General features: G+C 46.3%; 1 protein-coding gene across 4 annotated transcripts in view; it reads right to left on the bottom strand.

The window, feature by feature from the left end:
• The window catches only part of FRY (FRY microtubule binding protein), a 425,213-nt gene that overhangs the window by 309,317 nt on the left and 99,302 nt on the right, over window positions 1-16,594 (bottom strand). The window lies entirely within an intron of this gene.

Here is a 16,594-nt window from a genome sequence, read left to right as displayed (position 1 = left end):
CCCAAACCTAGAGAAGATGGTTCATTCCAGAGAAACCAGCCCAGGAGTGGCACCACACCTCAAATGATTAATGTGGAAATGCATATTTGATTATGGACATGACAAGTCAGAAAGGCTGGACCTGCCAGGAATCGGTGTGGGCGGAACTGTTATTAAATATTTATACAGCACTGATGTACAATAAGTATAATTGTGCCAAATGTATAAAGTCCTTGCCCGAAGGAGTCTGCTGTCAGCTGTAAAGCCGGTTAGTCCTGAGATATGTGTTGTGTTGCTTCATCAAGTAAACAATCCCTTCCAAACATCAAGGAACCACCACTCTGATGAGCTTTCTTAGGAACAAGACTTACTACCCAATGATTTAATGCAAAAGTTGCATATACTTGCCACCATGTTAAAATTTTAGGAAATTCACTTTGAGTCTCTGACAAGCTGACAGTTCTCTTTTTGTTGAGTCTCATCTGGTTTCTTTTCTTTTCTTTCTTTCTTTTTTGGCCACACCCACAGAATATGGAAGTTCCCAAGCCAGGGAATTGAATCCAAGCCACATCTGTACCCTATGCCACAGCTGTGGCAATGCCGGATCCTTAACCAGTTGTGTCATAGCTGTGTCACTCTTCCTACTTAACTCTTCCATATGGTTGCACAAAACACCATTATATCCAACTGCTATTGCAGCATGCATAATGATGCCAGCAAAAGCAAAGTGCATTAGAAAGTTTTGATTTTGCAAGCCTATGTCAGCCAAAAAGAAACTGTCAAATAATTGTAGCCAATCTTGGATGCATTAAGAAACAAATGGAGGATATTGACTCAAAACATGAGGCAACCTGAAGGACATGTGAAGAGCTGACATCAGTTTATCCAGGATACAGTCAGTGGAGGAAGGGAAGTGGGAAAAGTGATAAGGGCGTTGATGGAAAAAGACTTTATTTAGTTCAGACAATGCTCAGAGGATACCGCCTTATACTTCCTGCTTACTTAAATCCACAAAGAATTTAAAGTAGCTAATAATTTAACCAAAAATCCTCTTGAAATGGGATATACTAAAGCAAGAGAAAAATAATAGGAGCCCAGTGATGAGGGATTTAGAAAGAGGAAAAGAAATCACCTTGCCTAGAAAACTAATACTAAGGAAGACTATGTCCCTTCTCAAGAAAGAGTTTAGCTTTGTGCATGGCACTGATCGCTAAGACAGACAGTTAGATACAGACAGACAGGAAAAGCATCCATCCATTCATTCACTCACCCATTCATTCAGGGGTTACACAACGTCTGCCTTCAAAAGGCTTGGAGCCTGGGCAGAGAGGGTGATAACAACAATAGATACACACAGCGTGAAACACGGTAACCGCGGGTGAACAGCTATGATCCAAAGGGTGAGATACAATTCAGTCATCTGGGGGTCAGAGTGTAAGGGACAGCTTGAGAGATAAGGCGACATCTGAGCTCAGCCTTGATAAGGATGACAGAAAAAGGCTTCCAGATGAGGAAGCCTGCATGAAGACCCACACCACCAAGAGGACAGCAGTGGGTCCTTGTGGCCAGCAGGGCACACAGGGAGGCTGGAGGTAGGGATGGAGCCTGCCACCTGAGCCCGGGGCCAGTCTGGGAGGGCCCCAGGTCTTCAATGCCATGCTCAAGAGTGTAGCCTCGATCCTGAAAATAGAGGAGCTAACACACAACAGAGGGGCTATCAGAACAAAAATGTAGGGGGCTACGGAATAGCTATGTTTAATAGAAGAAAATCTAGCAGTGGATGAGAGAACTGTATAAGCCGTGTGGTTCTAGACTCCAGAGGGGTCCTGAAAATGGTAGAGAGTTGGGGAGTTCCTGTTGTGGCTCAGCGGGTTAAAAACCTGACAAGTATTCATGAGGATATGGGGGTTCCATCTCTGGCTTGGATCAGTAGGTTAAGGATCCTGAGTGGCTGTGGCTGTGGCACAGACCAAACAGCTGTGGCTCTGATTCCACCTGTAGCCTGGAAACTTCCATATGCCACAGGCGCAGCCTTAAGAATAAAACTTATTAAATTAAAATACTTTCAAAAATAGTAGAGATTTGGGGAGATCAGCCTGTATTTTTACCCCACTTTACAGAGACTATTCTAGGGTGTACAGGGTGGTTAAACTACTTACTTAGGTCCACACCCTGTTACTGGACTCGGGAAGAGCATGACACAGGTCTGAGTGGGGCATGGGCATTTTCCTGAACACACCCTGAGGGCAGAAATCATTAGATAAATGTTTCAGGGAGATTTAAAAAAAAATAGAAAATGTACCTCTTCTGTCCAAAGAGCTAAGAATTGAGGTGTAAAGAGGACAAAAACGTGACAAAAGACAGCAAAACTGTTAGGAAGGCTAGTGTAGAGATATGTATTTCTTTACACAATAGAGTGGACAACTTGCTGGAAAGGGCACCAGTTTTTATAAAACAAATTATTTTAAATGCATTATGTAAGAGACTCTATTAATTTATAGTATAGATAATTTATGGACTTCATAATAACGCTCTGATCAGTGTCGAGCTTTGCCATTAAATCATCATCTAAAAGGGACAGAACTATCCTGTAAACTGAGAGGGAAACAAAGCTACTCTCAGTCAATCATGCGCCCAAATCAATGTGAACTTAGGACAACTCCTCTGGGCACTAAAACCATAAAAGAGTGTGGATGTCTGCTCTTCCAAAATAGTCTTACTTCCTGATCCATCCAGCCTGTCTTCTGTTCTCCGACCTCGGAGGACAGCAAGCAAGTTCCCTGGGTTGTCCCAGCGTAAGCTTTGTCCTCTGCTTGACTTAGCAACATGGGTCACTGAGCCTGTTCACGTGAATACAAACATGTTAGACAAGAACAATCCTCTTAAGACAGGAAACATGAGTCTTAGCCCTTCCTGATGAGCCCACCCACGTTTTAATGACAGCGCGACTAAGAAGTGACCTGGGGCTTACACCATAAGATGCTCAGGCAGTAGGACGATGGGGAGATGTTCGCCCCCCCACACAGTGGGGTCTTTGTGGGGTCTGGTTTAGGATAGGCACACTCCATATGCAAAGGAGGAAAAAACCTGCTACCTAGAATCCAAACACCTCCTACAGAGCATGAATCTTATGAGGCTCCAGAGGTTCTCAAAGAATGAGCTGACGTTCCTTCAATCAGAATCAAATCCCGACTGTCGAAGGTAAGGGTTCCCAGGCCAATCTCAAGCCTGATGAACCAGCATCTGAACTTAATTTTAACACGATCCTGCAGGTGGTTCGCCTGTGCCCTGAGGATGACGCTGTCCTTAAAGGGCGCGGTCTCAGACGGCCCTTTGATTTTGATGAGCATCTCGAGTGGTGCGGGATGTGCTGTGAGGGGCCTGAAGAAGCTCTGGGGGCAGGGGCTGGAAAGATCAGAACTGTTCTCGACAACAGAGGGAGAAGAAAATGAAACCCTGTGGACTTGGGGTTGAAAGGAACTTGAAAGGATAGACGGGAAAAGAAAAGAAGAAAGAAGCCACCAAGGTGTCCAGAGGTTGAAGAATACCAGTTGAATGAGCACTGAGAAATCTCAAATGTCAGGGGGCCGGAAGGGCTTTTCAAAAACAGGGACATCTAATATTAACTCGGAGTTTTCTGTGCTGAATGACCATCTAAATCCCAGATTCCCGTTTTCTCTCCGGAAATCCACAGAATCTGCTCTACGCACAGGCTTTTATAGTGGAGATTTTCTCTGTGGAAATCAAAGAAAGGGGCCAAACTTCCCTTCTGAATCCACACAGCAAGTCCAGAGTGGGGCAGCATAAGAAGATAATGGGGACATCCATACGTGGCAAAAAAGAACAAACAAAACACTGGCAGAGGCAGGAACTTAAGCAAGAAGACATGAGTCTCAGAGTCACAGAGCTCTTGGGCTGGGCCTGGGACCCTCCACAGGCATTGCCATGGAAGCCTGACCAATCTTTATTTAGATTTGAAGAGCAAGGTGCTCCCTCCCAGCTGACTTTTTAGGTTATGTGAGGTTCTAGGATCTTCTCCTTCTACTACTTTAAAACCTTAAAACAGGGAGCAAGGGGTGGGAGGAAGGAGTTCCCTGGTGGCCTAATGGGTCAAGGATCAGGCATTGTCACTGCTATGGCTGGGGTCACTGCTCTTGGCATGGCTTCAATCCCTGTCCCCAGAAATTCCACATGCCGAGGGGACCGCCAAAAAAACCCAAAACAAAAAAAAACCTTCTGTAGTTTCAAACTCTAGTGCTCAGAAGAAGTTGGCGCTTAAAAAACAATTCTTTTTTGCCTTCTTTTGAGCTTTTCTAGCAGCCTTTCCCCAAAGCAATGATTCTTCATTCGCTATCCCTTAGAGCTGAAGAATTTGCTGTGAGACAACTTTTTAAACCGGGGACCACACTAAACAACTGGGTGACCTCTTGTTCAGAGACTAAATGGAGCCCTGACGACCCTAGAAAGGAACCTGCTTCCCCCAAATGGGCAAAGTATTTACTTTGCAGGTGCACAGCTGCTCCATAAGCACAGTTAGGCTAGGTCTGCTGTCTGCCTCCGACGCCCCTTTAATCAGGGGACTTATCAGCTGATTTTTAATTAGGAATTTGGTTATATCCTGTGTGGGAAAAAAATATATAGATATACCAATACATATTGTTGTGGTTCGATCACTACAATATACAGTTTTAAAGCTGCTTTGGGTTGTAACTCTTTAAACATGAGCATGGAATAAACTTGGGGGACGGGTGAAGGAGAACCTGAAAGGGAAAAGTTGTGAAATCTCATCTAGTCTCAAATTTGCTCTCTTAGCGGGGACCAGATTATTTCTGCATGCCTCAGTTTCCCCACTGTGACACAGACACAGTGCTCTTTGTCTGTGAGGACAATGACACTTCAGTAGACCTTTCACCGTTGGAGAGGAAAACATCCCTAGACCTCTCCCCTGCAAAGGAAATGTGTTTATAGGGTTCAGGTTTCCCTGGATCACAGCTCTGAGGACAATCATTGGTTCTTGTGTGTGTCCTTGAGCTAAAGTTACCTTAAACGAAAAATGTCCACCCCCTCTCACTTTGTTTTCATCAACGAAACAGGCTCTTTTTTTTTTTTTTTTTTTTTTTGGCCACGTGCACAGTATGTGGAAGTTCCCAGGCCAGGGATCGAACCCCAGCCACAGCAGGGACTCAAGCCATAGCAGTGACCGTGCTGGATGCTTAACTTGCTGAGCCACCAGGGAGCCCTAAGACTTTTATCTCTTAAGGACAGAATGAAAAGTACAGCCAGCTGAGATACTGATGCTGTGCGCTGGACCAGCTAAGTGGGTCACCGCCTGGGGCTGACATGTACCTTTGAAAGCTTCTGCCTCCCCCTGCCCACCGCTGTGTCCTGAGCAGAATCATGGGCAAGTGGGGGCTGGATAAATCCATGCTGGTACATGGACTGCTTGCCTCTTGGACCCACGAGGGAAGCTGTGGGTGTCCTTTCTCCTTGCCTTCTATGATCACAAAAAATGACCCCGGATGTTCTTAAACCAGGTTTTATGATGATTTCACGAAGAGCAGACCAGGAAGCAGGAGACCCTCAGTGTAAGCTGTCTGGGTAGGTGTGCATTTCTTGACCTGCAAAATGAGTGCCTTGAGTTAGATGCTGCTACGCTTTCTTTCAGATCCATAATTCAACGATGCCCTGATTTTCTGCTGAACTCCCGCCAAGTGAGTTATTTGCTTGTCTAAGTTCTTCAGCAGCACAACCACAGAGCACTTTTTGCAGTTTGAGTTCTGAAGAAATATTTATTCCCCAGGACTCAAAGGCATGCTGTGTAAGATGACTAATTAGCAGGAAATTAATAATTACACTTCTGGAGAAATGCCGCAGGTTTTCTAAGATGCTCTGTCATTGAGTAAAACAATAGCAATGATGCTCCCCAAACGGAAATAGTTCGTTGATGCCCAGGATTGGCAGGATCCAGACTCAAAGAATCCCCAGGACTTTAGAATGTGCGTTCTTCTCCCTATTTTCCCAATGGTGAAATGAAAACATGTAATTAAATATACTTTTCACCTACCCCTTGAAAGCTGAGTGGAGAGAGAGCGCCACTTTGGATGCAATTCAAGATATTTCAAATTTTGTAAGTTTTAAAATGTGAGGTGCTGAACTATGCAATAGTTTATTAGGTCACAATGAAACAGGTGTCATGAGCCACTCCATGCAGCAGTGAGTAGCATGTGGCAATGTGGTAGGTTAAGAGTATAACTGCGGCGTATTCGAGCTTCAGGGTTTGTAAACTCCCTGGTCCAGAGTGGGGACAGAATTCCAGTGGGCTGAGTAAGCTGTATATTGTGCACAATTACATATTAGTCTATTTTACAAATGCTTGTTCATCTCCAATGTCCATTTACTTTCAACAAGCAGAACCATGTAAATGAACTATAATGGAAAAAAATAAAAATCGTAAAAAAAAATTTAATAGCAAAAAATAAAAAATAAATAAAAAAGCAGAACCATAGATACACACCACTCTAAGATAGCTCCTGAAAGACTCTGGTGGATTTTGGAGGAAATTCTTCATCCACTGCTACACACTGTGTTTGCAGACTTCGGGAAAGTAATGTGCCATGTTGGACTTCTATCTGAACGTTGCCATTTCATATATTGGTAATTTCTACCCCCCTGCTCAAATACACTTGAGCTGGATCCCAAACTTGTTTTCAAGCAGTCCTGTGCAGACTGACCTGGGGAGCCTTTCAAGGCACTGGGGGGAAGCCGATGGTCTCTTTTGGGCTGCAGTCTCCCGCCCCACTGCTCACAGTTCCTGGAAATCAGTCCTCCGAGGGAGAAGTGGTTGGGTAGAAATGCATAATCCGTTGCTCTTTGTGGGAAGAGATGGAACAGAAATCTCCTCCTCTATGTATCTCACTTTATGCAATCTCATGTCAACTCATCACTATTTTCAATGTTTGGAAACTTTAAAAGCGCCTTTTAAAGAGGAAACCATTCCTTATCGAATAAACAAGGACCAGGCAACACTCCTGCCACCCTCCCTCTTAACCACCTCGCTGACATTTAGGGAGCGTCCCCACGCCCCCCAGGCAAGCACCACACCCAGTTCATTTCTGCAGGTCATTTCACCCCAGCCATAGAGGTCAAACTTGCCAAATAAAAACCACCCCACAAAGTCCCTGCCGGGGGTGTGACATGATTTTCTTTTCGCTGACTCTTTTTTCAAGTTCTCTGCAGAGCATGTTGGACAAACTCCTTCTGGGTTTCTTCTGCACCCCTGTCTCCCCAGCTATCACCCCGCTGATGGAGAGTCTGCGTTTTCATTTTAGGTTGTCCACAAAGCGGACACCTTCCCGGCTTCCTGCCCACCCATGTTTGTGCTTGCAGGAGTGTTTGGTGCAGAAATCGTTAAAAACTGCCCACAAAACGGCTTCCGTCGTGACCATGCTCGTCAGGCATTGGTTGAGCACACAAACGTCAATCACCTACCTTTTGCTGAAGGACTGAATGGCATGAGTAAATCTGAAAGAGCAAAGCCCTTTCTAACTTAGCAGACGTGAAGACCAAGTGCAAGGCCATAACATCGGGTTGTGTGTAGTCTTCTGAAACGGCACTGCCTTTTATTTAACTAATTATGTAGTAATCTGCAGCATCTTTATAAAAGTCATTACATTTTGGCAATATTTCTTTTGAGAAGCTTCTCAACTACTATTTTTTAAATAATGATTTTATTTTTTTCCATTATAGCTGGTTTGCAGTGTTCTGTCAATTTTGTACTGTACGGCAAGGTGAGCTATTTATTTTGACTGGATGTGATTCAATAATAAAAGAAAAGACGTCAGCACAGTTTACCCTGTCTCTGATTAATGCAATTTCTGTCCAGCACTAAGTATCGTGTATGCTCTTCATCAACTTTTACTCCTTGAACATTTCTATATTTTATTATATTACTTGGAGAGTTTTCGTCCTAAGGACCTCAAATATTTCTCATTCATCCATTTGGCTTAGTCCGCTTAGGCTGCTGCAACCAGCTACCACAGACTGAGTGGCTTTGACAACAAGCATTTACATCTCACGGTTCTGGAGGCAGAGGAGTCCAAGATCGAGGTGCTGCCTGAGTTGGTGTCTACTGAGAGCCCGCTTCCAGGCTTCTTGCTGTGTCCTCACATGGCAGAGAGAAGGGTCATCTCTCGCCCGTCTCTTTATAAGGGCACTGCTCCCACTAGGGAGGGCTCCATCCTCATGACCTAATTGTCTCCCCAAAGCCCCATCTCCAAATGCCGTCCCAGTGAGGACTGTGGCTTCAGCATAGGAATTCCAGCCCATAGCACATGGTGACCATGTTAAAAAGTGGTTAAGAGGTGGCAGAAAGAACCCTGGAGTGTTTTACCATTTGATGTGAGCAGGGTTAGAACAAAGAGCTAGATGGGTGATCTGAAAGGTTACAAGAGAGAAGCAGGAGGAAGTCTGTATATAACGGAGCACTGATCCACGCACTATTAGGAGAGAAAATACAGGTTCTCCTCCTGCCCAGGAACACACTGGCCTTGGAGGGTGCTGGTGGCTGGGTGTATGGGGGAGGGGGCCAGATGCCAAGGGGCAGGGATAGGGGCCTGCCATGAATAATGCCTGCTGCTTCCTGCAGGTGAAGCAGGGAACAGCTTGGCAATGAGTTTGATCTTTGAGGATCTTTTCTGCTTCCCGTGAGTAGTTCTCAGTCAGGGGACGGGACAAAAGCCACATGTACCAGGGGGCCGTTTTCACACTGCAGCTAGAAGCCTGGCCCCAGCCCTAGGGTTCTTCAGTCAAATCTCCAGGGCTGGTGCCTGTGCCTTCTGAAAAGCCTCCTCCGATAATGTGCATTTTCACAGCTGATGGAAAACGAATGCCCTAAGTTGTCAAGTTAATATTCCCTTTGTTACACAAGGGCTTGAAAATCTCAAACGACTGGAAACCCCTCCTGAGCTGGGCCTTGGGAAGGAACGTTTGATTTGGGACTCTGTCCCACTGTGTTTCAGAGGGTGCGGAAGAGGCACAAATTACAAAAACTAAACAAACCCCAAGCAAAGAATCCCTGATGAAGAGGCCAATCAAGGTGCCCTGGGACTTCCCTGTAGGGAGATGCTTCGTGGCCAGTTAGGGCTTCTGTGCCAGATGACACAGTGTCAGTATTGCCATGCGCTGGCGCCACACAGAGGCTTGAACATTGGTGCCAGAGAAGCATGATGCCCATTGGTGCACCTTGGTCTCCTCGTAAAAAACCAGATCGAACAAACTGCCATGTATCAGTGTCTTAACCATCATCCGGACCTTCGCAGTGTTTGGCATCTAACAGACACTCAGTGAGATAGTTCAGATTTTTGTTGAATGGATGTTGCAGTCTTTTTCATGCCTATCTTCCCTTTTCCCTTGGGAACGTATTTTGATACTTAAAAAATGTTTCTTTAAATGGAATATTTGTGGCCCATAGTTACTGCAAAACCCCATTCAGTACTGATTATCCATCAAGACGCCGTAGTCTTTCTGGAGCATCGGGGTAGGAGAGAGGAGTGTGATTTGCCGTGGAGAAATCAGGTCTGTGGAGAAAAGGACATATACCATCTTTGTGGTTCCTCCATCCCTGTGCTCTGAACCCCCAGGCTGTTCAAAGGTAAGTCTGATAACCAGCTGTTTGCCTTAAAAAGCTAACGCATGCCCCATGGAGCGTGGAAAAGTTTGTAGATTGCCACTGAAAAACGTTTTTACAGGCATGTCACCAGAACACCTGTCGCAGCTCATTGTGTAACCCCCTCCTGCCAAGTCTACGTTTTTCTAGATTTTAAAGAAAAGCTGGAGGTATTCAAATTAAAATTTGAAGAAAAACATTCTTTACAGAGTCCCAAAGTACCCGAAGCAAAAGAAGGTTTGGGCAGGGTCGTTTCTCTATAGAACTGAGTAAATGGGTGGTCATTCCCCCCGCCCCCCAAATATTTGTTAAAAGTACATTATTCATGAAAGCAATTAAAAATATTTAAAATTACCACTCAAGTATCTTGAGTAAAGTTATATGGATGTAAAAATACATAGGCGTGTCATAGTCTAGCTGTGACTCCTAGACTTTAGGGTGTTATTTAAGAAGGGGAAGAAAAGTGTGTGAGAACTCAAATCTATAAAGTTACACATTTGCTGTAGATCGGCAAATAGTAACAAACTGCTTTTAGAACAGAAGCATTTAAGCCACTTCTCAATATACTTACATAGTAAGTCCTGAATTCAGAACTCTATAATTATGGATATATTTTTTCATGACAAGGAGGAGAGCCTGAAGCCAGGCCTAACGCCTTCTGCTTATTCTGTGTCCCCACGTAGAGGCCAAATACATTTCCCTTTGCCTAGTATTAGCATTTTTTTCCCTCCTTCTGTCATATCCTCAGCATACGGAAATTCACAGGCTAGGGATCGAATCCCAGCCACATCTGCTACCACCGCGGCAACGCTGGATTCTTAACCCACTGCAGCAGGCCAGGGATCAAACTAGCATTCAAACCAGCAACGCCTCAGAGACAAGCCAGATCATTAACTCATGGCACCACAGCAGGAACTCCAGTATTAGCATTTTTGTGTTCCTTAAAAGTAACTGGGCTACCACTAATATCCTCATTAAAAGTTTTTGGTTTTGTTTCTTTTTACAAAACAAAACAAAGCAAAACAAGAACAGAAAATTTCACCTCCCTGAATAAGCTTGTCCAAAAAATAAATTTGATTAAGTAAATAGGATACCTCAGCCGGTGTTGCATCAGTTTCTTTGGGTAAGAAATGATATATATTTTAAATATTTCAAATGAAAATGTCAAAGGTTGACTTTCAAAAGTTTTTGAAGTCAGACACTCTTAATATCTAAAGAGATTAATTTCAAGTGGTGAATTCATTTACAATCTCATATATAAGCTATTAGGTAAAATACATAATTGCAAACCAATTACGGTCCCACTCCAAATTTTAGGTCAAAGAAAAGCCTGAGCTGAATTTCCAAAACCAAGGCCTTAAACAGCCAAAAAGAGGCCAAATCATTGAAAACAATAAGGCCACAGGTAAGTTTTTAAATCATTGTGGTTTTTAATGCTGAACAAAATTTTCTGAGGCCTGACATGACAAAGTTTAAGGATTCATGTTACGAAGATATATGGATTTTTATATGATGAAAAAGAGCTTGCACGTTATCCTCTTTTCATGGAGAATTGGAATTAACGGGTCTTTTAGTGACATCTTATTCTATAGAATTTACATTAGCAGAGGGTCTGATCAGCAACTTAGGAGAACTTCCCAACCATGACCATTTGTTCCCATGACCCCTCCTAAAAGAAAAAGCACAAATTACGAGACAGGAAACCCTTGACAGTGCCCAAGACAAGCGAATACAGTCAGGTCCAGCGTACGTCATGTCATGGTCACGGGCACGGGCACGCATTATCTCGTCTGGGTTTCAGATAAGCCCGCGACACTGGCGTTTCCACTCCCATTGCGCAGATGAGGAAGGAAACAGGTTCTGAGAGATCAAGTGACCTGTCCCAGGTTACAGGCTTAGTAAGACAGAGGATCAGAACGCGACCCCAGTTGTGAGGCAGAAATTCCCCTTGTGAAATCTTCTGGCGGAAACCCTTTCCCGAGAGCAGAGGTTCAGGGCCTCTGAGGCTGCCTGGGGCCTGGCTGCCTCTGGAAGTGGCCGAGGAAGGAAGTCGCAGGACCAGATGGGCGGGGGCGTGGCCCCGGGTGGCCCTGGCTCTTAGGTTGTCATTCGGCCCCAGCTGCTTGCCTATCTCACCACCCCGGGCACCATCCATATCAAAACGTGGGGTGGGCGCTGTGGGGACACCCAGGTGTATGAAACCTGGGTCCTGGCATCACGAAGGGAACCACTGCATCCAACTGGACACAGTCCCAGGAAGACTCTACAGCACATCTCTACGGGGCCACCCCAAGTCCTTCTTGTCACTGGAAGGCCCTGCAGAAACCTCATCAAATCAGTGTCCCCCCGTGTGCCTGGGACAAGAGGCCCAAGTGTCTATCCTTACCGCCTCCTCGGCCACCCTAAGGGAGGCCAAAGACATCTAGCTGCCCTTGACCTTACGACCACCCTGTGTTTCCAATACAATCCCACAGGCAACAAGAAAGAAAAAAAAAAAAAAGCAGCTTTACTTTAGAGATGTTCAAAATCTGTTTATTCAAATTATTTTAAATACCTTTTTCAAGGTTGTGAGTTTTTTAAAAAAATGCCTCTGGAACAGAACGGACTTACACACACGCGAGCGGAGGTTGGCTTAGGTGCCAGCATCTCTGCCACGTGCATCCTGAGCAGACTGCCCTGCTCCTCCTGGCCCGACCAGCCCTCGCCTCACCCGTCCCCTGACTAAGCAAGAAGGAAGTACGTGGACCCGCCTGCTTCCTTCAAGCAGATGGCTCCTTGCTTTCCAAACAGATGATGGTGAAATCGGCAGGATATTTTAAGGTTGAGCTGATTAAACACACCAACGTGTGTGCTTGTGGGGGCTGGGTGAACGGCCCACTACACCTGGCACCTGGGCAGGAGATGTGTGTCTTCATCCCTCGCGCCTGTGGCTGTGAGACGTCAGGACCACTTCTCTCCACCTTTGCTTCCGCGCCCTGAGCCGAGCCCTCTGCTCTGGGGCCACTAGAGTTCTTTCAGGAGGACAAGGAAGCCAGCAGGCCACCTGCTGGAGACCCACCTACACGCAACGCCTGGCCTGGGGAGACGGAGACAGCAGAACAACTGAGCAAGTCCAAATAAATCTACTGTTGAGGCATTTTGGGGGGAAGAAAAATGGCTAGTTGTTGACGTTTTTGTAAAAATCATAAAAATGTGATTTTTTAAAATGGATTGGTTTTCTTTTTTAAGAGTCGTTGCAGTGAGTATGGTGCCCCCTTGTTCCTTTATCAAGAGGTATTTACTGGGTTTACAGTATGCGAGGCATCCTGCTAGGAAAATTCTTTCCCATCAGCCACATAAGAAACTGCCTTATTTTCTGCTCTCTTCCCAAGGCCTAGAATAGTTTTTGGCACATAGGAGAGTTCTAACACCTTTTTTTTTTTTTTTTTTAGCTGCACCCATGGCATGCCGGAGTTCCTGGGCCAGGGATCAAACCTGTGCCACAGCAGTGACCGAGCCACAGCAGTAACAACACTGGATCCTTTAACCACTAGGCCACCAGGGAATTCCCATCTAACACGTTTTTTGATGAATGAATTACACACAGACACAGGGGCACCCGTGTTTCTTCTCCACCAGGAGTTCCTACGGGGATGAAAACCAGTATAAAGACCTTCCCTTCCGAGAGTCTCCAGGTCTTTCCTGGAGCCTCTCGGCTCAGCTAGGTCCCCCAGGATGGACACAGCCTCACAGCAAATGAGTTAATTCACCACCGGAGGTTAAGCGACCACCCGCCACATGCAATTCCGTCTCCAACACAACTGGGCTGCTCACCAACAGAGAGGATACAGCCCCTGTTTTCCAGGAGTTTCTGTACAAAACCTTATCGGTTGCCACAAAATAACCACTGAACTCTTTCACACCCTAAGACACTGAACACAATCCCTGGACGAGAGGGAAGGACCATTCACGCCGTGCTGAGTCCAAGGAGGCACAGGCATCAAGGAGAACACAAAGGGGTCAGAAGCCTGGGGGATGACGGAAGACGGAAGTGCTGCATTAGACCTTGCAGCCCCGGTGGAGAACAGAAGACAGAGCATAACAGGAATACAGGCGCGTGTGTGTGCACGTGTGGGCAGGACGGAGAGCAGACGAGGCACGCCAGGAGTTCATTCTGTCCAGCTCGATTTAAGTCCACTGAATAAATATTTATCAAGTTCCTGCTATGTGCCAAGCATTGTGCTAGGTTCTAGGGATACAATGGTTAACAGGACTGACAGGGTCCCTGGCTCGCTGGCTGGTGGGAGATGCAGACTAGCAAACAGACAGAACAATACAACGTGATAAGTGCTGTGAGGGGCAAAAGTCCTGGTGTTACGAGAAGGACAGAGAATGGACCCAACCCAGATGGGAGGCTCAGGAAAACTTCCTGGATGGTCCTTGGAAGGACGGTCACGCTAACTCCTGCAGCCAAGGTAGGAATTAGTTGCGTGAATCTGGGCAGGAAGCTTGTACAGCTCCTACCCCAGAAGAGCAGGTGTGATGGGCCACGGGGGTATGAAGCAGGCTGTCTGCATGGGGGAGGGGAGTGAAGTGATGGGGTTCGGGGCACAGAAGCAGTGGCCAGGTGTGCAGGCTTGGGGCACTGCCTGTGGAGAAGCCTGGACTTTACCCTAAGAGGGATGGTAGCCACGGAAGCCTTTTAAGGGAGGGAATGAAACAAACATATCTGCATCTGGGGCAGGGACTCTGTGGGGAGGAGAAACGGGAGCTCAGGACACAAGGCTAATGTGTAGCTCGGCTCTTCAAGGGCTCCCCTGCTCCCATGCAAGAGCCCAATGACCCTTTCAGGAGTGAATGAAGGAACTGATCACCCTGGCAGCCAATCGTTCAGCGCAGGACTGAAAATGGGAGACTTGCCGTAAGGATCAGGGAAACGCCCATCGGAACACGGAACGTCCTCAATCTTGAATCTCATCAGACAAACGGTAACAGTTGTCCACGCAGCACAGGGTAAGGGAGGGAAAGCGCTCTGACCATGGAGCTGAAAGACCCACATCTGACCTGTAGTTTTGCCAGTTTTTCAGTTTGAGCTGTGCCTTCATTTGTCTGACCTGCAGATCCCACATGATATCCGCTCCTTTGGTGGAACCGCACAGCACACACGAAGGGAATGGGCGTCACAGTCTAGGGACGTTTGTGCTTTCAGCTGACACATAGGAGCTGCGGGGGATTTTGCACCCTGGTGGCCTTTCTAGGTCACCCTTTGTAAAAAGAAGTTAGTGCGACCTGCATGACAGTGAAGTCAAGCTTTATTTGAAAGGGAATTTAGAAAACAGGTAGCCAGTGTTGTTCAAACTTTGGGCAGGTAACCATGCGGTCCACGGGAGACCCCAGCCGGTGGACTGGGAGAGAGGTGTTGAGAGCGCAGCTCCTGTTGCTGTCCCCAAGGAGGGGAACAGCAGCAGAAATAGGCAGAAAAGATAACGTACCTGAAGATCCAGGGGTTGATGAGATGGCTTGGAGATCCCCTGCAACCATTTTTTGGTAAATATTTTTTAATTAAAGTATAGTTGATTTATAGTGTTGTGCCAATTTCTGCTGTGCAGTAAAGTGACCCAATCATACCTGCGCGCACACGCGTGTGTGTGTGTGTGTGTGTGTGTGTCTCTCTCTCTAAATATATATATATATATATATATATATATATATATACCTCTTTTCCTATATTCTCTTCCATCATATTCAATCCCAAGAGACTGGATATAGTTCCCTGTGCTGTTCAGCAGGACCTCACTGCCCACTGATTCTAAATGTAAGAGTTTACATCTTACGAACCCCAAACTGCCCGTCCCTCCCCCTCCCTCCCCCTCCCCCTTGGCAACCACAGGTCTCTTCTCTGTGTCTGTGAATCTGTTTCTGTTCTGAACATACAGCCATTTAGGGACAGAGTCTAGATTAGAAGCCAGGTCTCCTAAGTTCAACACCCGTTCCACAATCCACCCCCTCAAATTAATTAGGACAGACCGAGACCTTAGGATGACTCGTGTGAAGTCCAACTTAGAGGTCTTCTCACAATTCTGTGGTTGTAGCTGACAGCCCAGAGTTAGGTGGCCTTGGAGAAAGAGAAGGCAGTGGGAATGGTGGCGGGAGGAGGTGAGGTGTCCTGGGATCTGGCTGTTTGGAAAGGAGGTGAACCCCTCTCGGAGCGGAGGGGAGAGGCTGGGTCACGGCGGTCAAGAAAAGCAGGAGGACTCATGACACACATGGATCCGGACACATGAAACCCCCAGACAAAGGAAGAGCAGAAACAGCAGACGGTGGAGAGCAGGTCTGGGAGAAGGTTCCTGAAGAAGCTGGGAAACCAGCTCTACGGAAAACGGCTTGTGCCAGGCAAGCTCAGGAAAACAAGGCGGGTCCTTCAGATCAAAGAGAACAGGCAGAAAGCGACTGGGCTGTTAGAAACTTTAGACCCTCAAATGCTCCTGCTCGCAGCCTGATGCGAATCATCTCCGTCCTTCTCCTGCCAACGCAGCCCCCGCACTTACATCCCTGGCCCAGCCCCATCCAGGCTTTGCTTTTGCCTGCAAAAGAGTCTGACACCAGGGCAACATCAGTGAACCAAGAAGAACATCAGGAAAACAAGAACTTCCTTAAGACATGAAATTGTCAGCTTGTGGCCTTAAGTCCCCACGTTCTCAAAGCATCTCCGAGATTTCCTAAAGCAATACAAAGACTCGGCTCTGGGGGCGGCGGGGGGTCCATTTCACTTTCATGGTGAAGTAAAGCTCGGCCGAATTTTTGGTTTGTTTTCTGTCATCACAGAGTTAGCCCTCAGCAGTTGGGTCGAATCTACCCTCCTTAAAGATGCCAATCAATCAATCATTCACAACCCTAAAACCACTTTCGGTTTCTCCAGGACATTCCAAGGCAAAGAGCACGGAAATAAGTAGACTCCACAAGCCATCCTAT

This window comes from Phacochoerus africanus, chromosome 13, assembly GCF_016906955.1.
Source record: "Phacochoerus africanus isolate WHEZ1 chromosome 13, ROS_Pafr_v1, whole genome shotgun sequence".
Classification (NCBI taxonomy): domain Eukaryota; kingdom Metazoa; phylum Chordata; class Mammalia; order Artiodactyla; family Suidae; genus Phacochoerus; species Phacochoerus africanus.
The sequence above is the reverse complement of the archived record's forward strand: the minus strand, read 5'-3'. Positions and strand labels throughout refer to the sequence as shown.